The sequence below is a fragment of the Salvia hispanica genome, chromosome 1 (genome assembly GCF_029641045.1).
Source record: "Salvia hispanica isolate PSC_SH4W2 chromosome 1, Shi_PSC_v1, whole genome shotgun sequence".
Taxonomy (NCBI): Eukaryota; Viridiplantae; Streptophyta; class Magnoliopsida; order Lamiales; family Lamiaceae; genus Salvia; species Salvia hispanica.
This window is the reverse complement of record NC_142692.1, coordinates 49,492,855-49,515,250: the sequence shown is the minus strand read 5'-3', so window position 1 is coordinate 49,515,250 and position 22,396 is coordinate 49,492,855. Positions and strand designations below refer to the sequence as shown.

The 22,396-nt window shown below is 36.2% G+C and overlaps 2 long non-coding RNA genes across 2 annotated transcripts; one reads left to right on the top strand and one right to left on the bottom strand.

The window, feature by feature from the left end:
* Positions 1 to 17,686: 17,686 nt before the first annotated feature.
* On the bottom strand, positions 17,687 to 19,328 carry LOC148934058 (uncharacterized). The gene is made up of 2 exons (XR_016134927.1): positions 18,696 to 19,328; positions 17,687 to 18,051 (listed from the first exon to the last, which is right to left on the bottom strand). It is a non-coding gene; the product is annotated as an uncharacterized LOC148934058 (long non-coding RNA).
* On the top strand, positions 18,051 to 21,820 carry LOC148934057 (uncharacterized). Its single transcript, XR_016134926.1, has 3 exons — positions 18,051 to 18,454; positions 19,619 to 19,680; positions 21,251 to 21,820. It is a non-coding gene; the product is annotated as an uncharacterized LOC148934057 (long non-coding RNA).
* The last annotated feature ends 576 nt before the right edge of the window (positions 21,821 to 22,396 follow it).

The following is a 22,396-nucleotide window of genomic DNA, read 5'->3' as shown; positions in this document are numbered from 1 at the left end:
CATTGCGACCCTTCGGCCCCATTGTAACTTTTACAGATTCGGAAAGTTCATTAAACCCGACAAGTATTGTTGACCGAGCTCCATCACCGAAACAAACATTCCCAAACATGAACCCCATGAGGCAATGTCGGATCCAGAAAATGAAGCCAGTGGGGTCGGATATTGTTAAAAATTTAGTAATAACTAATAAATATAATATTTAAATAATTATTTAAAAATATTACTCCCTCCGTCCATGATTTATTGTCCAAGTTTGACTCGGCACGGAGTTTTAAGAAATATGAAGAAAAGTGAGTTGAAAAAGTTAGTGGAACGAGGGTCTCATATTTATATATAAGTTTTATAATAGAACGTGAATGTAAAAATTTAGTGGAAAGTGGAGTTCATTTACCAAAAGTAGAATAAAAGCAAATTTGACAACTTTTCACGGACGGACCAGAATTACAAAACTGGATAACATTTCGCGGACGGAGGAAGTATATTTTAAATAGTCATATTCTATGAGGGATAGTTAATTTTTTAGTATATCCGTATGTAAAAGTGTAAATCAGCGATTTAAAATTCTTAGCACCAAACATTATAATAGTAATAATTTTAAAATATTACTAGTAAATAAAATATAAATATAATGAAACTTGAAACGAAAATAATAAAAATAGTTATACTACTTAATAAATCCACAATTATTTAATTAGTTGCCCACTAACATTTTAGGTGGCCCAAGTTATTTGCACAAAATAGGCCCAAATTATTTCAATCATTTATCATTTTAGATCATCTTCTTCATCCTCCCAACATCAGTTTCTGCAACCCCACTCTATACCTCTCATCTCTCCTCTTATTTTCAGAAAATAGGCAGAAGGCTTCCGGTGGATTTGAAGCTGCCGTGGGGTCGGAGAAGGAGCTGGGCTGGGTCAAAGGTCGAAAATGAAGTATTCCGGCAGCACTCGGTGGACCGCTGCCATGAGGTGGTTTCCTTCTTTAGCCTCATCGTACTCCTCATCGTCATAGACCGGCATCGAAAAATATTGCTCATCAATACAGGGAGCTCATAGAATATATCCTCGTCGTATACGGGCTTATCATACACCGACATCGACAATATATTGTTGTTTCTATTCTTCGTTGGTTCTGGGAGCTTATAGAATATATCCTTGTCGTATACAGGCGTATCATACACCGACATCGAAAAATATTGCTATTACTATTCTTCGACTGTTCATCCGCATCAGAAGATGTAAAGACTTCGCTGAATAATGGATTGTCCATCCAACGATGCTGTGGCGCATTAGACCTCATCGGGTTGGATTCCCCCGATGCTCATCGAGTCGCGCCAATCGTCCCTGTAGGTCTCGAACCTGTTGTCTCGGATCATCGTTCTCAATGTCGCTTAGATCATGCTGTTGTGCTGCCTCTTTGTTTGGGAGATCTCCACGTCCCTCACCACGATCGTCGCCACGAGCATCGCCACGTCTGCAGCCATGGCTACGTTCAGCCATTGATAATCAACCTGGCTCTGATACCAAATGATGCAGAAACGTATAGAGAATGACTGAACTAGTAAATAAAGTAATCAATGAATTGAGAACTAAGAGTATAAAATTCAAACTTTGTACTCTCTCTGTCCCATTAGAAATGCAACGTTTTCCTTTTTGGGTTGTCCCACTAAAAATGAAATGTTTCCTAAAATGGAAACATCACTCTCTCTACTTTTCTCTCTCTCTTACTTTACTCTCTCTTCATTAACTCACAAAACAACACTTACATAAAATCTTGTGCCGGAAACCAAATGTTTCATATTTATGGAAAATCCTAAACTTATGGAAAATAATTCTAAAAGAACAAATTCAATAAATAAATTTTGATTATTTAACTTGAAAATCTCACTTTCTAACTAACATCTAGAAGAAGGACCCGTCATTAAATATAAAGTAAGTTTTAAAGAAAATAATACTCCCTCCGTCCCACATTAGGAATCCCAGTTGAGTTCGGCACGAGTTATAAGAAATGTAAAGGAAAATTGGTGAAAAAAGATAGGGAAATGTGGTCCCTACTTTTTTATATTAGTTTTATAATAAAATGTGAGTGGAAAAATGTTAATGGAATATGGGACCTAATACTATTTATGGAATATTCCAATCGGGACTCCTAAAGTGGGACACCCCAAAATGATAAATCGGGACACCTGAAGTGAGACAAGTGAGACAGAGGGAGTATACATTAAAGTTCCTTGGGTCAAATGAACCCCAATTAAACAAAAATGAGATTTAATAATGAAAAATATATAAAAGAAAGAAGTGTTATCTATCAATATAATTTCAATGAATTATAATCAATTTTGATAAGAATAAATTTATTCTTCTTATTTTACCTATCAACTTAATTTCAAAATATTATAACCATTTTGATACGAGTAAATATATATTGCTCTTATTTTAATTTGGTACACGTAATATGAAAGGGTAATATTCCTACGAGTCGCGACAAATAACATAAAAGTACACTTTATATGTTTTAAAACCATTCTGTACCATGATGCTATACGCGACAACTTCATTCCATACCATAATGATACACACGACAACCGATTCGAATAATCCTTCGATCACATGATCAAATTGACCTCAATTAGTCTTAAGATAACTTTATTAGTATAATTTATGAAAATTAACTACAATTCATATAAATTTTCCCTAGCTATTACAATAAATTTATCTCAAATTAGCCTAATTAAAAATTGGCCGATAGCAATATTTAAAGAGATAGCAATATATATCCCTAGTTTTTATGTTTTCTTTACCACCAAAAGATAATGTTGTTGGCTCATAATCATAAGTCAAACAGTGAGCCCATTGCTTCTTTGCTGTTTCTCATCACTCCCTTAGTCGCCCTCTGCCTATATATACCGTACCACAACATGTATATTCATAACACAAGAAAATCAACAACAAGCTTGCTAGTTAGAAATTAAATATGGGTGATAGTGATGAGAGTGTTTTTTGGAATGATAGTGAAGCCTATTTTCCAACTCATGATTTTCAAACTGCAAATCATGATGGCTTCTCTGGAGAAGATTCCGGTGGCTTGAAGAGGATTTCACTCTCTTCATGCTATGAGAACAATCACCAGGTTCTTCCTTCATCATCATCTTCATTTTTGGTTCTATTCATTTTTAGATGAAATAAGATATCACCAAAATAAAAAAACCTCATTTTTTATAATTATTTTTGTGCATTAGTTTTAGCGCGCGCCGCCAACTTTGGTTCGCACGCGCGACATTGTGCAATACTTGCAAACCACATTTGAAAAAAAAAGATATGAGATTATGTCTTTTCCCAACCATACTATCCTTTTTTCCCTTTTTTTTAACTTTATACAATACTGCAAAAGTTAATGGTCGAGTATGATTCCACACCAGATGAAATATATCGATCACGTGTGTTTTAATTTTTTCGGGCTTAAATTATTACAAAAAATAAAAACAAGATTGTTAGCCAATGTGTATAATATCAATAGCCTTTTTGGATTTGTAGGAAGGAAGTGCAGAGAGTTCATCCCAATCAAGCCCTCTTAGGCTGACCCTGAGTAAAACTCCATCATTCCTAAATCTGATGCAGATGAGTTTGAATAGAGGGAAGCATCCCGTTCCCGGTAAGGATATGCCAAGAAGAAGAGTGGAGGAATATGTATCTCCGAAGAAATTAAAGGCTTCCAATTTCCCGGCAATGCACCTCCAGATCGGAACTTGGGAGGTATGTTGAAATTAATTAATGATGATATTAGTTAATACTCATTCCATCCAAAAAAAGTCAGTCGCATACTAAATTTAGAAAGTTACTTTCAATTTATTACTCACTTTTTATATTCATCTGTATAACTTTATTCATATTTTCTCTCTTTCTCTCGTGCCATGCAGAAGGTGACTAAGAATGAAGGCGACGTCACCGCCAAATTTTACTACGCGAAGCGCAAAATGGTGTGGGAGGTGCTAGATGGAGCTCTCAAGAGAAAGCTCGAAATACTGTGGTCTGATATCTCTGCCATAAGGATTTCCCTACGCGAAGGTCTCCCCGGCATCCTTGAAATCGAGGTTTTCTTCTCTCTCTTTAACTCATTTTTCCTTTCTACTTTGTGCAAGAGAATGAGATAAAACTGGTTGTTTTTTTGTGAAGCTGAACCAGCCCCCGATGTTCTTCCACGAAATCAACCCTCAGCCAAGAAAGCACACCCTTTGGCAGAAGTCCGATGATTTCACAGAAGGCCAAGCTCCCAATTGGAGGTAAAATACAAACTCATTCTTACAAATCATGAACATTTTATGCACTTGTAATGAACATTTTATGTACATGTAATGAACTGCCCTCTTGTAGTGAATACACATGCATATAATGTTCATTATAAGGGTTAGTCCGTTACATGTTTATTATAAGTTTATACAACATTTATTACATGTGCAAAAATGTTTATTACAAGTGCATAAAATGTTCGCGAGAGATTCCTCTGCTCTAACACTAATGATTCCTCTACTCTAACACTAATGGATATCATACATCACTCTTGCTTTCTCAGGATACACTCTCTGATGTTCTCACCAGGTGTGCTGGACAAACACTGAGAGAAGCTTCTGCAATCCGATGTGCGCCAATGTGCATTGGCCAAGATGCCATTCCCAAGCCACGCCTCTCCATTTTTAATCCGGACATGTTCGTGCCCTTCTCGCTCGACTTCAACAGCTACCCGTATCCTCCACTGCCAACAATGGACGCGGGGACATCGTCTTGGGCTGGCTATCAGCCAAGTGGAGGGATGATTGATTTTGGGGTGGCTGCAGCACCCTCCAACAACACCAACTACCAGCAGGCCTATGGAATGGGGTTGGGGTTGGATGCACAACCTCAATACAATGTGAATGCACTGGGATTTAATCCCAGTATGAGTTCTCACTGGATGATGCCCCCTCAACCTCAGCTCTACCCTGACCCGGGCCTCAACATGATGGATGATCAAACTCTCCTAATGGGGCAGCACCAATTCGCCGATAACTCTCTGCCTCCCTTTCCCGGTGAAACTTCCGCCTCCCCCAATTTTTACATACCGCCATGGGAGTGAGAGTGATACAAATAGTTGCGTTTGGTAGGACTATTGTATGTGCTGATTTGTATACACTTTGGAGGGTGGGACAATGTGCCTCGATGACAGCCGATGAGGGCACAAGGAATGAGGAAGAGCCGGAGTTAGATGCAGAGGAAGAAGTGACGGCCGATGCAAGCAGGCCGGTGGAGGAGCAAGACAAGGCGGATCTGCCGGGCACTAGGAAGCTGAGGCCGCGGAAGAATATCAAACCACCCGAGATATATCAGGATTACAGCGGAAAGCAGAAGTAGCAAGTTATTTTAGTACTTATTTCCATGTTTAGTTATTTCAGTATTTTTGGACTATTTTATTTTCCTTGTTGAGTCGGCCCAAACTATAAGCTCCATTCGGTTCTTTTTTTTGTTGGTTCTTTCCAGAATTTGAAGAATTTGTGTGCAAACTATATACAAAATACACTCCCACACACACTTTACTCAAAATACACATACTATACACAAACACACGAAATACACACTTCACACATTATATACAAAATACACACACTGCACACACTATACACGAAATACACACATTACACACACTATATACTAAATACTCACATTGCACAAAATATACACACACTATCACAAAATACACATTGTGCATGCACTATTCAAAAAAACACACTCCACACATTGCACACACTACACATGATATACACAAAATAAATACTACATACACTATAGACAAAATACACATAGTACACACATTGCATACTAAAGATACTGCACACACTAGTAACAACAATGTTGTATGGGTCCAAAAGTCCAATCACTAAAAAAACCTTTAATGAAAATTAATTGGAATTCGTATAAATTAAATTGACGACCACTTAATTTCACTATCTATAATTATTATCTCAAATTAGCCTAATAAAAAATCGGCCGATAGCAATAATTAAAGAGATATAAATATATATCCCTAGTTTTTATGTTTTCATTACCACCAAAAAAATGTTGTTGGCTCATGATCCTAAGTCAAACAATGAGCCCACATTGCTTTCTTTTCTCACAACTCTTGGCTGTTTCTCATCACACCAACACATGTGCATTCATCACACAAGAAAATCAACAAGAAGCTAGCTAGTTACAAATTAAAATGGGTGATAGTGATGAGAGTGTTTTTTAGAAATATAGTGAAGCCTATTTTCAAACTCATGATTTTCAAACTGCAAATCATGATGGCTTCTCTTGTGAAGATTCCGGTGGCTCGAAGAGGATTTCACTCTCTTCAGGCGCTGAGAACAATCACCAGGTTCTCTCTTCATCATTATCTTCATTTTTGGTTCTATTCATTTTTAGTTGAACAAAAAACTCATTTTTTTACTTGTTTTTGAGCATTGATTTTAGCTCGGGCGCCATTTTTGGCTCGCACGCGCAATATTGTGCAATACTTGCAAACTACATTTGAAAAATAAAAAAAAAAGATTATGTCTTTTCCAAACCATACATTCCTTTTTTCCCTTTTTTCACTTTATACCTTAACACTTGCAAAAGTTAATGGTCTGCGTTCAATGCTACACCTGATCAAATGTATCGATCACGTTTGTTTAAATTTTTGTCGGGCTTATAATAGTAAAAGTAATAAAACAAGATTATTAGCCAAAGTGTATAATTTTAATTGCCTTTTATGATTTGTAGGCCCAGTCAAGCCGTCTTGGGCTAACCCTGAGTAAAACTCCATCATTCCTAACTCTGGTGATGAGTTTGAAAAAAATGGAAGCGTCCCATTTCAGGTAAGGATATGCCGAGAAGAAGAGTGGAGGAATATGTATCTCGTAGAAATTAAAGGCTTCCAATTTCCCGGCAATGCACCTCCAGATCAGAGGTGCCTTGCTGGCAATGTTAGAAATTAATTAATGATGATATTTGTCAAAGGGAGAGTAACTTTTTCTTGAATGAGGTCACACAAATATTTGTTCTTTTATACTCTCCCTTTAAAGAAAATTAATACGTGTTATCATTCATTTACTTCACATTGCAATGTACAATCAATAAATAAATATTGTTGTCTCTAACTTAAAAATCTCTCACATGCTAACTAACAATCTAGAAGAGGATTTCGCTCTCTTTCGGATCTGAGGACCAACACCAGGTTCTTTCTTCTTCATCCTATTCTTTCTTGGGTCCATTCATTTTTAGATGAAAAAAAAAATCATTTTTTTACTTGTTTTTGTGCATTGATTTTAGCTCGCGCGCCATTTTTGGCTCCCACGCGCAATATTGTGCAATACTTGCAAACCACATTCGAAAAATAAAAAAAAGATTATGTCTTTTCAAAACCATTAATTCCTTTTTTCCCTTTTTTCACTTTATACCTTAACACTTGCAAAAGTTAATGGTCCGCGTTCAATGCTACACCGGATAAAATATATCGATCACGTTTGTTTAAATTTTTGTCGGGCTTATAATAGTACAAGTAATAAAAACAAGATTATTAGCCAAAGTGTATAATTTTAATTGCCTTTTATGATTTGTAGGAAGGAAGTGCAAAGAATTCATCCCAGTCAAGCCGTCTTGAGCTGGCCCTAGGTAAAATTCCATCATTCCTAAATCTGGTGATGAGTTTGAAAAAATGGAAGCATCCCATTTCGGGTAAGGATATGCCGAGAAGAAGAGTGGAGGAATATGTATCTTCGGAGAAATTAAAGGCTTCCAATTTCCAGGCAATACCCCTCCAGATCAGAGGTGCCTTGCTGGCAATGTTAGAAATTAATTAATGATGATATTTGTCAAAGGGAGAGTAACTTTTTCTTGAATGAGGTCACACAAATATTTGTTCTTTTATACTCTCCCTTTAAAGAAAATTAATACATGTTATCATTCATTTACTTCACATTGCAATGTACAAATTCAATAAATAAATATTGTTGTCTTTAACTTAAAAATCTCTCACATGCTAACTAACAATCTAGAAGAGGATTTCACTCCAGGCTCTGAGAACAACCACCAGGTTCTTTCTTCTTCATCCTATTCTTTCTTAGGTCCATTCATTTTTAGATGAAAAAAAAAGCTCATTTTTACTTGTTTTTGTGCATTTGTTTTAGCTCGCGCTGCCATCTTTGGGTCGCACGCGCAATATTGTGCAATACTTGCAAACCACATTCGAAAAATAAAAACAATAATATTATGCCTTTTCCAAACCATACATGCCCTTTTTTCCCTATTTCAGTTTATACCTTAACACTTGCAATCGTCAATGGTCGCGTACGATGCTACACCTCATGAAATATATTGATCACGTGTGTTTTAATTTTGTCGGGCTATAATTGTACAAAAAATAAAAAAAGATTGTTAGCCAAAGTGTATATTTTAATAGCCTTTTATGATTTGTAGGAAGAAAGTGAAGAGAGTTCATCCTAATGAAGCCCTCTTGGGCTGTCCTTGAGTAAAACTCCATCATCTCTAAATCTGGTGCAGATGAGTTTGAAAAAAGGGAGGTGTCCTGTTTTCGGTAAGGATATGCCGAGAAGAAGAGTGTCGGAATATGTATCACCAGATAAATTAATTAGGCTTCCAATTGAAGGGGTTGGCAGCGGAAGCACTCACATAAATTAATTACATAATAATTCCAATCTATTTAGCGGATTATTTAGACAAATTCTATTCGCGTAATTATCACATGTATCATGCTCATAACTCAAATAAAACATGCTTTAAATTAATTGAAACCTAAAACATGCTTTTCTAGGGCTTAGCCGTTATACCTTGATGATTCTCCAAAGAATCGAAGATAGCTAGCGCCTTCTCCACGTGAAGATCTTTAGTACAAAACTACGGATCTTCTGTCTGGTTCCCGGACTGTAACTGATATCAGGGTAGGCTGATCTCACCAGTGTAGTAGGACTTAAATAAAGAAGACAGAAATCCTTTCCCACTGAGGAGAAGAAAAAATCGTCCCTATTCTATGAAGAGAGGGGGACGAAAATTTTAGAGAGAAACAAGTGTGTATTCTGTCTCATTTATTCTCCTATTTATATTAAGTCACATATTGGGCCCAGACAGGGATCTATGGAAGGCTTTGGATATGGGCTCCTCCAATTAGCTTTTTACTAATTCAATTAAACCTAATTTAATATAAGCTTATAATTGGAATATTATGAGCAGCCACTACAGAAGTAATATTGCACTCCCCTTCCAAATCCGAAATTATAAGTACTTCGGGTTTCCATTACTTGATATTTATTTCCCGTTTTGAGGTAAGGATATGCCGAGAAGAAGAGTGGAGGAAATTAATGGCTTCCAAATTCTTGGCAATGCACCTCCAGATAAAAGGTGAATTGCTGGCAATGTTAGATATTAATTAATGATGATATTAGTCAAATGGAGATTAACTTTTCTTGAATGAGGTCACACAAATATTTTTATCTTTTATACTCTTTTTTTAAAGAAAATTAATACATGTTATCATTCATTTACTCCACATTGCAACGTACAAATTCAATAAATAAATATTGTTCTTTAACTTAAAAATCCCTCACATGCTAACTAACAATCTAGAAGAGGATTTCACTGTCTTCAGGCTCTGAGAACAACCACCATGTTCTTTCTAGTTCATCTTATTCTTTCTCGGGTCCATTCATATTTAGATGAAAAAAAAACTCATGTTGTTACTTGTTTTTGTGAATTTGTTTTAGCTCGTGCCGCCTGCTGGTGCCCCTTGCACAGCGAAAGATTTGTACAAAACAAATAAATCAGACACAGATTTATTTGACCGATTATGCGATTAATCAATTCACATGTTAAACAGATAATTGCATGCTAGAACGCAAATAATTCATGCTCAAAGAAAGTAAATCCTAAAACATGAATTCTACGATTTAGAGTTACTGATTTGATTCTCCAAAGAATCGCCGATTGCTCGCGCCTTCTCCACGTGATGATCTTCAATACTAGACCACAGATCTTCTCTCTGGTTCCTGAACTGTATCTCGATATCAAGATGAGCTGATCTTATCAAAATACTAGGACTCGAATAAAGAAGACAGAAAAATTTCTCACGTTGGAGGAGCAGAAATTCTCACGGAGGAGAATAATAAAAAATCGTTTCCTTTTGTAGAGAGAAAGGAACAAAAATTTCATAATGAAATAATTAATTATTCTGTCTCATTTATTCTCCTATTTATATTAAGTTCCTTTTGGGCCCAGACAAGAATCTATGGAAGGTTTTGGATATGGGTTCCCCCAATTAGCTTTTTACTAATTAAATTGAACTCACAATTTAATACAAGCTTATATTGGAATATTACAAGCAGCCACTACAGAAGTAATATTGAACTCTCCCCATCCAACTCCGAAATTACAAGTAATCCGGGTTTCCGTTTTTTATATTATTTATTTCCCGCGCTTAAGATATAAATGTCCATTAATTAATTAATGTCTGCTATGGACTTAATTAATTAACATCTTATTAATTCCAAGAGTGCACTTAGCAAGAAACACTTAATTATTATTCATAGAGCGATAAAACTCCAACTAGCCAGTTTTCCGAATAATAAAACCTTGTTCGAGCTCCTCTTGAGGACATTATCAAACGAGACTCACCTCGCGCACGATTCAACATAATAGCAATCCTAGCACCGCTAGATATTAATCACCACTACCCAATATATCAGGATTATTGGGTTGCGAAAAATCCGCACCATTTGATAAGTCAAAGTGGTGCATAATCAATACCGTATGCTCAATGCTAACATATGTAAATTAAGAAATAGTATTTTATCAAGACCTAGTCTTTCAGTAGATAGCATAAAGACAAGTCTTGCTGTTAGATCCGTTCAGTGCTATAACACACCAATGTCATCTTATTTCAGTAAGACTTAGAAATATGCGGACTAACATTGCAACCTTTCACGATAGGTAGCCAAAGCCTATCTAGGTTGTGAAATTCTTCTTTCTCTTTTGCAAAGCATTGCATAGAACTGACCGTGTTACCTTAAAGTGGACGTCGCCCACAACCGGTCTACTAAGCAAAAGACTTAGGCTTTCTTTACTTCTTATGCATTTAAATGTTTGAAAAACATCTTATAAATGCACAAACAAACACAATGTAATAATAATAGTGATTCTATTCATGCGAGACTGCTCAAATAATACTGAATCGGGTTAAAAGTGGATTGTGAGTTTTACGTATACAAGCAAGATTCTATTCGCGTGAAACATGCTCGCAACATGCTTTTCAGTATACCAACCCTAACACCGCCATCTTTGACTCGCACACGCAATATTGTGCAATACTTGCAAACCATATTCAAAAAAAATAAAAAAACAATATTACTAATGTCTTTTCCAAACCATACATGCCTTTTTTTCCCTTTTTCGCTTTATACCTTAACACTTGCAATCGTCAATGGTCGAGTACGATGCTACACCTGACGAAAAATATCGATCATGTGTGTTTTAATTTTGTCAGGCTTATAATAGTACAAAAAATAAAAAACAAAATTGTTAGCCAAAGTTTATAATTTTAATAGCCTTTTATGATTTGTAGGAAGAAAGTGCAGATAGTTCATCCCAATCAAACCCTTTTGAGCTGACCTTGAGTAAAACTCCATAATCTCTAAATCTAGTGCAGATGAGTTTGAAAAAAGGGAAGCGTCCCGTTTCCGGTAAGGATATGCTGAGAAGAAGAGTGGAGGAATATGTATCTCCGGAGAAATTAATGGCTTCCAATTTCTCGGCAATGCACCTAGGGATCAGATGCATTGCCGGCAATATGACCGTACACCTATATTTATGAGTATTTCAAACACCATTAATTAAACAATATGACCGTACACCTATAGATTTTGTGGAGTATTTTTTGAATACTAGTAATGCATTTGCTTTCTTGAAATAAAACAAACATGAAAAATATTAATAACATATATGAATATATAAAGTCGAATCAATACTTTTATAAATTGGATATATCAATTATTTAGTTACAATTTACAATTACTTCTTAGAGCATCCACAATAGCGGACGTCCGATTGCCGAGTGGCTCGTCCGTCGGGGACGTCCACTATTTGGGCGGACGAGCCGACGAAGGACATCCGGGACGGACGAGAGGTCGTCAGAAGTCATGTCCGGACATCCGTCGGTTCGTCCATCCTCTCGTCCGCTATTGTAGGCAGGCGACTGACGTCCCAGCGGACGAGAGCATTGTTTATTATTGTGCTACGCTCTTGGGATGTCCTAGTGATGTGGCAGTGAAGTGAGATGTCCTAGTGACGTGGTAGAAGGTGTTTTTGGGATGTCCTAGTGCTAGACTATTTACATGTCCGTCCTATAGTAGATGCTCTTAAATTAACAAATGAATACTCTATTCGTCCGCTATTCATTGACATACTTTGACCCGGCACGAGTTTTATGAAATATAATGGAAAGTGAGTTGAAAAAATTAGTGTAACGCGAGTCCTATTTTTATACTCCCTCCGTCCCATGTTACTTGACAGGCATACTAAAAAGAATACTACTAGTGACGAGAAATGACGAACGGATGAAATAATTAAAAATGATGCAATATTAAGTGTAAATATAAATAGTATTGGTAGGGATGTCAATCCAACCCGAAACCTGTGGGTCGACCTGAATAACCCAGTAAAATTAGTGGGTTAGGGCTGTAATGTCCAAGTTTGACTTGGCACGAGTTTTAAGAAATGTGTAGAAAAGTGATTTGAAAAAATAGTGGAATGAGAGTCCCACATTTATATATTAGTTTTATAATAGAATGTGAGTGTAAAGACTTATTGGAAAGTGAGACTATTTACCAAAAATAGAAAAAAAGCAGTGTGGACAACTCTTTCACGGACAGACCAAAACGGTAAAACTGGATAACATTTCACGGACTGAAGGAGTAAGTTTAAGGAGTTTTTTGTATTTTTAAATTCCATGTGGTACAATCATTATGCTTATTTAATCTTCATTCTATATTTTTCTACTCGATCTCACAATATCAACTTCCAAGTTCCACCTTGACTCATTATTCCATCGTCTCATCATCTGACAATGTTGTCTTACCACCACTAAAGCCAATCAAGTCTGCTTTATTGAAATAGCATCTTAATCCATTCAAAATTTCTCCAACTTCTGTTTCACTCGCTCCTCCAACCTTGAATACCGTAACACTACCAGACAACTTTGACAATTGTGCTTTCTCCTTATGAAACATTGCACTAATCTTCTCAACGACAGTTGTTAACTGCTCGCACCTCTCTTCTATCAGTTTCTTGTTCCCACCCCCACGTAGAATTGAAATGCCGTCAAGAGATTCTGTGACCCTTTCAGCGAAACCAAGCATGTCAATTTCAACTTTCTCTAGACTCATTCCTTGTTCTTCACTAATGACCTCCGCTCCAGTTAGAACGGCAAGATCTTCTAAATTTGCTCTTTTGTTGTCCCACAAACCAAGAGCTAGATTAGCTCCAAGATTTTTGGCATTATCAGAAAATTCAATGCTTTTGGCTACTGTGACAATTTGGGTTTCCTTTTGTCTCAATAATTACATTGCGACCCTTCGGCCCCATTGTAACTTTTACAGATTCGGAAAGTTCATTAAACCCGACAAGTATTGTTTCCCGAGCTCCATCACCGAAACAAACATTCCCAAACATGAACCCCATGAGGCAATGTCGGATCCAGAAAATGAAGCCAGTGGGGTCGGATATTGTTAAAAATTTAGTAATAACTAATAAATATAATATTTAAATAATTATTTAAAAATATTAGTCCCTCCGTCCATGATTTATTGTCCAAGTTTGACTCGGCACGGAGTTTTAAGAAATATGAAGAAAAGTGAGTTGAAAAAGTTAGTGGAACGAGGGTCTCATATTTATATATAAGTTTTATAATAGAACGTGAATGTAAAAATTTAGTGGAAAGTGGAGTCCATTTACCAAAAGTAGAATAAAAGCAAATTTGACAACTTTTCACGGACGGACCAGAATTACAAAACTGGATAACATTTCGCGGACGGAGGAAGTATATTTTAAATAGTCATATTCTATGAGGGATAGTTAATTTTTTAGTATATCCGTATGTAAAAGTGTAAATCAGCGATTTAAAATTCTTAGCACCAAACATTATAATAGTAATAATTTTAAAATATTACTAGTAAATAAAATATAAATATAATGAAACTTGAAACGAAAATAATAAAAATAGTTATACTACTTAATAAATCCACAATTATTTAATTAGTTGCCCACTAACATTTTAGGTGGCCCAAGTTATTTGCACAAAATAGGCCCAAATTATTTCAATCATTTATCATTTTAGATCATCTTCTTCATCCTCCCAACATCAGTTTCTGCAACCCCACTCTATACCTCTCATCTCTCCTCTTATTTTCAGAAAATAGGCAGAAGGCTTCCGGTGGATTTGAAGCTGCCGTGGGGTCGGAGAAGGAGCTGGGCTGGGTCAAAGGTCGAAAATGAAGTATTCCGGCAGCACTCGGTGGACCGCTGCCATGAGGTGGTTTCCTCCTTTAGCCTCATCGTACTCCTCATCGTCATAGACCGGCATCGGAAAATATTGCTCATCAATACAGGGAGCTCATAGAATATATCCTCGTCGTATACGGGCTTATCATACACCGACATCGACAATATATTGTTGTTTCTATTCTTCGTTGGTTCTGGGAGCTTATAGAATATATCCTTGTCGTATACAGGCGTATCATACACCGACATCGAAAAATATTGCTATTACTATCGACTGTTCATCCGCATCAGAAGATGTAAAGACTTCGCTGAATAATGGATCGTCCATCCAACGATGCTGTGGCGCATTAGACCTCATCGGGTTGGATTCCCCCGATGCTCATCGAGTCGCGCCAATCGTCCCTGTAGGTCTCGAACCTGTTGTCTCGGATCATCGTTCTCAATGTCGCTTAGATCATGCTGTTGTGCTGCCTCTTTGTTTGGGAGATCTCCACGTCCCTCACCACGATCGTCGCCACGAGCATTGCCACGTCTGCAGCCATGGCTACGTTCAGCCATTGATAATCAACCTGGCTCTGATACCAAATGATGCAGTAACGTATAGAGAATGACTGAACTAGTAAATAAAGTAATCAATGAATTGAGATCTAAGAGTATAAAATCCAAACTTTGTATTTTTTAGTTCAACAATGAGGCCTCTTCGTATAGGCAAAGAAAAATCCTAAACTTATGGAAAATAATTCTAAAAGAAAAATAACTGAAAGAAAAATAAGGAAAAAAAAACAATTAATATATTTTCATCTACTAAATGACGCAGAACAATGCAGAAACGTATGAAGAATGACTGAACTGGTAGATAAAACACTCAACTAATTGAGACCTTTAGAGTATAAAAACTCAATGTAAAATTAATAATCAAAGTCTGTGTTTTTAGTTCAACAATAATGTGTTTATTAGGCAAATGGAAATCTTAAATAAAACTAGAAAGAAAATAATTAAATAGAAAATAAGCAAAAAAAGAATATTTTTCCTTCTACTAATTCTATTAATAGAAAATAAATTAAATCTAAAATATAATTTACTTAGCCTCCAAGTCTTATATAACTGCATCATTAATTCTACAAACTAAAAAATAAATAAAACCCGAATATAATTTCCTAAGCCTCCAAGTCTTGTCTTCTATAACTGCATCACAACCCATGTGTTCGGTAAATATTGGATAGTTTATATCATATTTACCAAGTACATATCTAATTGGACAGACAAAGTTATCATAGATTTTGTTAATTTTTAAACGTCAAAACAGTATGTTTTACTAATTTTAAATCTTAGTTTCTACTGTATTACATATTAACATAATTATGTATTTGGAACCCCGAGCAGTATGTGCTTGGTATATTTAATTATAATATTTGGAGTTTTATTTTAAATATTCTTTTAAATTAATTTAAATAATTGTAATAGAATTTATGAATAAATTTATTTTATAATAAAATATTAATAAAATATTGCAGGAAATGTAGAAAATAAATTTTACTTACTAAGAAAGAAGAACCAATGCGTAAATCCAACAATGATCCAATTTTACTTGCCAAAAAATGAGCTTCAATGCGTACACTTTTGCACGAATCAAATCCGACATGATCCAATTTTACTTACCGAAAGAGGGGCCGCAATGCGCGCACGGTTAGCACAAGTCAAATCCGACATAATCCGACATAGTCATTCATTAAATCAATAACCATTTGTTGAAAAGACCGTCACTTTAATCACTTTTGATCATATAAAATGTCATTTTTAATACTCACTTTGTCAAAAAAAATAGTGTCAGTTTTTATTTTGGTTTGTCGCTAAAATTTGTCCAATTAATTATGGAATCATTTTACTCATTTTTTCTCTTTATATTCATACTTATCCACTTTTACTCTTTCTTTCTGTCAATTTACTAATTGTGCATTAAAACTCGTGTCGTCCATAAATGAGATTATTTTTGCAGACGGAGGAGTATATTGTATTCGCTTCACCTGCCGATAAAATGTCACATTTTGGCTTTTCGAATATTCACAACTAAAATTTTTATTTACTTTTTTTTTTCTATTTTGGGTAAATGAACTTTACACACCATTAAATCATTATACTTGTAGAATTTATAAATAAAACTTGAATTCACATTCCACTAATTTTTTGCATCCGTTTTTCTTCACATTTTTCAAACCCTGGTAGATGGATGAAGTACGTACCTTTCATGTACAATAATAATATTCATGCATCGTGAATACATGTCTCATTACCTTTTATTGATTTTGGTAATGAATTTCGTAGACCACTAACTAATTTCACTTTGTACTATAAAATTAATATTATATAAAAGTGTAAATTAAATTCCACTAATTAATTTCATTTTTATTATAAATTTATATAAAATATGAGTCAGATTCCACTTATTTTCTTCATTCATATTTATTTAAATTTCTTAAAATTTGAACCAAATTAAAATAAGTCAAGTAATAGAAAGGAGAGAGACTTTTTCTTCAATGAGGTCACATAAATTTTTAGTTCTTTTATATTTTTTCTTTAAGAAAAAATTATTACGCCTTATCATCATTTACTCTTCATTGCTATTTTATAAAAGCAAAAGCATAATTTAATATCTAAAGAACAAATTCAATAAACAAAATTTTGATTATTTAACTTGAAAATCTCACTTTCTAACTAACATCTAGAAGAAGGACCCGTCATTAAATATATAGTAAGTTTTAAAGAAAATAATACTCCCTCCGTCCCACATTAGGAATCTCAGTTTTCGGCACAAATTTTAAGAAATGTAAAGGAAAATTGGTGAAAAAAGATAGGGAAATGTGGTCCCTACATTTTTATATTAATTTTATAATAAAATGTGAGTGGAAAAATGTTAATGGAATATGGGACCTAATACCATTTATGGAATATTCCAATCGGGACTCCTAAATTGGGACACCCCAAAGTGATAAATCGGGACACCTAAAGTGGGAAAGAGGGAGTATACATTAAAGTTCTGTAACACCCCAAGTTTTTGACATCTTTTAAGATCTTATAGAAGAGACGCCGAATGGCTAGACAAATTTTTTTACAGATAATCGTTAAGGCGATCAAAGGAGAATTGGACATTTAAGATTGATCAAGAGTATTTTCAAATTTCGTTTAATACAAGAGAAGTTAAGCACAAGATAAATAATGGATCAAGAACAAGTTTCAGATTATACAAAATTTAGTGCATAAATTTATGAGTTTGAGAAAGAAAGATCATGACTATAATCACAAGACTATAAACAATGGGCCTAATCTTGTGAACCGCATCACGCCCTTTTTAAGCCCAATAAGTTGGCCCTATCCGATCAGCCCGTTGGGCCCGAGGCATCAAGCCCGTCTCGGACAGCAGCTTGGCAGCCCAAGTCCCCTGCCAACCTGCAAAGTAGAGATGAGACAGCCATGTTTTTTTTTCCAACAGCCTGCGAACCTGCAGCATTCAAACAAGGAGGAGTTATTGAAGATGAGTACATCTACACAAAATGTCAAAAGTAGTTTATAAAGAGCCAAGGAAGAGCTGGGTGGTCCCTAATCAAAATCTTGACCAAATCCTAAAATGTGGCAGGAGCTGCAACAAGAAAACAAACTCCATTAAGGTCTAAGCAAGAAGAAGCCAAGAGAGCAGATTTCTCTCTGCACTCATCCCTCTACCAAAATCCCAACAACCAAGCAGATTTTAAGCCTATATATACACGTATAATAGCCAGTTCCATCCTCCCCCCCACCATTTTAGACTCCCAAAAAATCCACAAATGACGGAGGAGTAACGAGGGAGGAAGGCAGTGGCTGTGCGAGAGGGCAGCCCGGTAACCAAGAGGAATCACCACGCCAAGGTAATCTCCCAACACCACCCTTTGCATCACGTTAGAAATCCCACATCTTTAAAACTTAGAAACCATAGATGCTCAGGAACACAGAAATTTTAGAGTTCAATAACATAGCTTTCAAATGAAACAGAAACCAAATAATGCACCACTGTGAACTAGCCAAACCACCAAGTAATAACATCACATAGCTACAGCCCAAACATCGAACATAATTATGTTAAGTAGCAAACTGGATAGAAGGCTTAGCTTAGTATATGGGGCTGTCCGGCGGGGGTCGGGTGATGACGGAGCTCCGGAGAGCTGACAGGGGCAGCAGCGCGAGGCAGCGTAAGCTGTTGCCGGCGCTCCGAAGAAAAGGGCGATGACGACCCCGGAGTTCCACGAACGACGGAGAAAGAGACGGAGGGAGAAAGGCGATGCCTTTCCCCTCAATTGATGACTCTGCCGGAGCAGCAACGCGAACCGTCGGCGGCGATATCGCCGGAGAGGAAAGGCGGCGATGGCTGGTCCACTGGAGCCGTCCCCGAGCGACGCAGCAGGCGGCAGCCCTGCTCGACGAGCAGCCGAGGACTCCTCCGCACTCGACGGAGGGAGAGAACACGATGGAGGAGGGAGTATCCGCTGACGGGACTCCGAGATCTCGTCGAGGTAGCGGCGATTTTCGCCGGAGAAGAGAGGCACTGCTGCTGTTCTGAAATTTAGGGATTTTGACTAAAATTGAGAAGAGAGAAGTCACGTTGGAAGGGAGTATATGTTTGGGTTGACTCCAATTTTAATTAATTGATTTGGGCCGGAAGTGATAAATTAAGGAGTTTGGGCCATCATTTAATTAGTTAGTGACTTGGGCCAGAGGGCTAATTAATTATTTAAAGGGGCCAAGGTGGACTTAAATATTGAGCCAAGGTTGTTTAAGAAATGGGCTGACTTTTAATCGGTAGAAAATTTAGAGACGCCAGAAAAGGGAAACGACGTTCTCAAGTCATGAAAATAATCAAGTTTATGAAAGAAATGCTATTAATTAAATTTCTTGATTTAATTAATGTGCAAGTTCTAGAATTTTCCAAGTAGTAAGTAAAGAATAAAACAAATTAATTAGGGCATGCATTCCTAAGTATGAGATTTTGTCTCGAGTCTAATTAGTATGTTTTTATGTTTATGTTTTTCACAAAGGACTATCTCCGCAAGTTAAGACCAGAGCGAGAAATTCAATTAAAGGAAATTAAGCGAACAAGGTGGGCTTTCTATTTACAGTACAGTTCTTTACGAGAAGTATTTTACGTGGGCTTTCGTAACTAAGTATTTTACGAGCTTTCTGTTTAAGATATGATTATGTGGGCTTTCTATTTACAGTACAGTTCTTTACGAGAAGTATTTTACGTGGGCTTTCGTAACTAAGTATTTTACGAGCTTTCTATTTAAGATATGATTATGTGGGCTTTCTATTTACAGTACAGTTCTTTACGAGAAGTATTTTACGTGGGCTTTCGTAACTAAGTATTTTACGAGCTTTCTATTTAAGATATGATTATGTGGGCTTTCTATTTACAGTACAGTTCTTTACGAGAAGTATTTTACGTGGGCTTTCGTAACTAAGTATTTTAAGAGCTTTCTATTTAAGATATGATTAGGTGGGCTTTCTATTTACAGTACAGTTCTTTACGAGAAGTATTTTACGTGGGCTTTCGTAAGTAAGTATTTTACGAGCTTTCTATTTAAGATATGATTATGTGGGCTTTCTATTTACAGTACAGTTCTTTACGAGAAGTATTTTACGTGGGCTTTCGTAACTAAGTATTTTACGAGCTTTCTATTTAAGATATGATTAGGTGGGCTTTCTATTTACAGTACAGTTCTTTACGATAAGTATTTTACGTGGGCTTTCGCAACTAAGTATTTTACGAGCTTTCTATTTAAGATATGATTACGTGGGCTTTCTATTTACAGTACAGTTCTTTACGAGAAGTATTTTACGTGGGCTTTCGTAACTAAGTATTTTACGAGCTTTCTATTTAAGATATGATTAGGTGGGCTTTCTATCTACAGTACAGTTCTTTACGAGAAGTATTTTACGTGGGCTTTCTATTTATAGTACAGTTCTTTACGAGAAGTATTTTATGTGGGCTTTCTATTTACAGTACAGTTCTTTACGAAAAGTATTTTACGTGGGCTTCCGAACTAAACTGTTTTTATGTGGGCTTTCCTATCCTACATATAATTGTGGGCTATATGTTTAAAGTACAGTTTGTATGAAAAGTGCTATTGTGAAATGATATTACGTGAGCCTTATATGATATGCTTTGAGTTATTTATGTTCCCAGTATGTTTTGAAGTATGAATGCTTCCAGTTATTTACATTCTCAGTTTAAGTGAATGCTTTCAGTTATTTAAGTTCTCAGTATGTTTTTGTCTAAGTTATCAGTATCTTCTGTCTTGCCAAGTTTTGTTTTGAACTTTGCCTATCTGTTTGTCTAGCAAGGGCGACGTCCCTACTAGACCAGAAGTTCGTGAATTTCGGTTCACCAGGAATTAGTGAATGCGGGTTTGTAAGTGGGACGAGCCCATACATTCCGATTCACCAGGAGTTAGTTCAGATATGGCATTAGTTCCAGGAAAAATAGACTACAATCAAAGATTTTACTTAGAAAATGCTTTTAGTGTCCTCGGGCCTTTTAAGATAAAAACCCCGAGCTCACTCAGTATTGGCTTGACAAAACCAGTTTTCTTTTCAGTAAAATATATTTCGGCACGTGTCCACTGAGTACACCAAGTACTCAGCCCTGCATATGTTTTAAAAATGTGCAGGTTGAGCAGTGATGACGGCGGGCGGTGTTGAGCACAGACAAATGAAGATCCTTCAATAGAATAGTACTTGGATGCGTCGTGTCTCCATACACGATGTCATCTGCTCTTGACTCTTCCGCTGCAAATTAAAAGTCGAGTTTACATTCTCTGTATTATGCACTCTGATATTTATATTATTCAAAGTTATTTCAGTTCAAGTTCAGTTGTGCCACCGTTTTCCTCCTTTCTTCCCCGCTTCTTTCATCCTCCCCTAGTCGCGATCAACCGAGCTCTCTATCCTTAGAAAGTGCGGTCGTGACAGAGTGGTATCAGAGCAATTTCTTCCTGCTCTGGACCCAAGAGTCTTATTTCAGTCTTAGTCTAGAATCGTACCTCTAGACTAATATGTAAACGTCGAAGGCTCAACACCCCGACTCATCACGCCCAACCAGGAATGGAGGTAACTTTACTTTTTGAAAAAGAAAAGAGAGATATGAAAAAGTTTTATGCAGTATAGGAAGTAAATTCCCATTGTGGAACAGTTTTCAATTTTCAGTTTAAAATGGAAAATAGTGAGTTTTGAATTTTGAGAAATTATGATTAGTTTCTCCAGTTAAAATTTTTGAGATTTAAAGTGAGAAAAATAGTTTTGATTTGCAAAGTGAAAGTTAAAAAGTTTTTCTACAGTGATGTTTACTCTCAGTTAAAGAGTTGAAAAGTACAAGATATCTTTTATGAGTCAAGTTCTCAAACAGTGAGACCTATAGAATAGAGAACTTAGACGTTTCTTTCAGAACATAGAGTGTCTTAGGATGCATGCCTACTAGAACGTGGTTCGACCTCGAACTTGTTGGAATAATTTCCAAGATCACTACCGCTTTCCCGAGCGATAAAAACGATGAGAATATCAAGAGTAAAATATGAGAAAGAACTAAAGAGGAGATCAGAAAAAAAAAAAAAAAAAATAGACTAGAGCTATGAAGAGAAGCTTGAAGTAAATTTTTGGCCGATGGGCACAAGAGTTAAGGATTGGTCGATTCCTTCAGTAAAGGTGTGTTAGGAAAACACCGCAGACAAGAAGAGGCTACATGAGGATTGGAATGAGATTAAGGAGAAATATAAAACGATTTAAAGGACGTAACCAAATTTCAGGACGAAATTTTTATT